At 39.1% G+C, this 1,725-nt stretch overlaps 1 pseudogene; it reads left to right on the top strand.

Moving 5' to 3' along the window:
- The first annotated feature begins 463 nt into the window (after positions 1 to 463).
- LOC110297065 lies at positions 464 to 1,196 on the top strand (annotated as a pseudogene).
- Positions 1,197 to 1,725: the final 529 nt, after the last annotated feature.

A 1,725-nucleotide genomic window follows, 5' to 3' on the forward strand; every position in this document is an offset into this window, starting at 1 on the left:
AAAAAAAAAAAAAAAAAAAAAAAAAAGACTTGAAATGTCATTTCTATATCATGAAACCTAGCACTGGATAGATTTGAATGGAGACTATGCATGTTACTATTACAATATCTGAGAGACTACTTGTCATTCAGGTGTAAGGAGACCCTGTGTCAAATATATGTCATAGAATGACAATACTAACACCCAGAAAATTAAAAATATGCAGTAATAATCATACATCTGTAGGAGGATGGTTTTTGGCACTGTGTATATAGAAGCAGATTTTAATGTCCAGATATCTGGTTGCAATATGGATGATGGCACTGTCAACTATCTCTGGTCTCTCTGCTATACAAAAAGTGTTTTCAGTCACCTCTGATTGGTTAAAAAAATATTTGATGAGACAATTATCTAGGCAGAAGAGAATAGTCCAAGAGATTTCTCAGAAAAATTGACATACCACTCGAGCAGTCTTGAGCTAGGCATGACCACCCCACCTAAGAGACTCTGCCCTTCTCCCTCCACCAGCTCTGAGGGGACCTGCATCAGGAAGGTCTCCATAGAGGGGAACATCCCTGCCACGAAGTCACCGTTTGTGAATATCCTAAAGCAAATTTGTGAGGATTGGGAAGTGGTTCCTGAGCCTGTCGCCAAGTGGTGCAATGTGCGGAATACTCAAGACGAATTTGAGGAATTGAAAAGGTCTCAGAAAAGCCATGGGGATGTTCGTCAGATGAGGAATGAGACACCTGAACGATGTTTCTTTTAACTTCCAATCATATGCCTGTTTCAGCCGGATCCAATCTCAGTGTTCCTCTGTCAATGGCAAGCTCTAAGATGCAGAGAAACCTGTATTATTTTTTGAAAAATCTGTGTATATTGGCAGGTGTGTTTTTGTGTCTAATTTGTACGAATCCAACTGCATGAATAAAACAGAGTGGAGAATATATCAAGACTGGCATAAGTGAGCCAGGCAGTGGTGGCACACACCTTTAATCCCAGCACTTGGGAGGCAGAGGCAGGTAGATTTCTGAATTCAAGGCAAGCCTGGTCTACAGAGCTACAGGGTGAGTTCCAGGACAGCCAGGAAATGCTGTCACAAAAAAATCAAAAAAAAAAAAGGCTGGTATGAGGGGATGAATAGTCAGTTTGGCCAAAGCCTTGAATTGGATAGAATAATTTATCTGAGAGCTACTCCAGAGAAATGCTGAGGTAGAATATATATATATATATATATATATATATATATATATATATATATATATATATATATATGGAAAAAAAGAAACAGAAACATCCTATTTGGGTTTGGGCTCAGAATCAAGCATACAACCACCTGCTTGTGGACGTTGTACATCGTGGTGCGGAGCCTAGTGCGCACCACGATGTACAACGTCCACAAGCAGTACTGTGTCTGTGGTGCTATGTTTGTAGAGAAGGAGGCTAAACTTTCTACTTTGGTAATGGTATAATTAATTTATAAATCTTTGAATTTTTAATCTGTTTTTTCATCTGGGACAAGTGTGTTTTATTTATGTGAAAATTTGGTCCAGAAGAAATTTTTATTTCAGAGGTAGCTAANTAGTTTATTATAATAGTATAAAGCTTCATTAAAATAGCTGGAGCTGAGACTGCCCTACCCGGGGATCCATCCCATAAACAACCACCAAACCCAGAGACTATTGCATAAGTCCACAAGATTTTGCAGACAGGACCCTGATATAGCTGTCTCCTGTGAGGCTATGC

The sequence above is a fragment of the Mus caroli genome, chromosome 6 (genome assembly GCF_900094665.2).
Source record: "Mus caroli chromosome 6, CAROLI_EIJ_v1.1, whole genome shotgun sequence".
Lineage (NCBI taxonomy): Eukaryota > Metazoa > Chordata > Mammalia > Rodentia > Muridae > Mus > Mus caroli.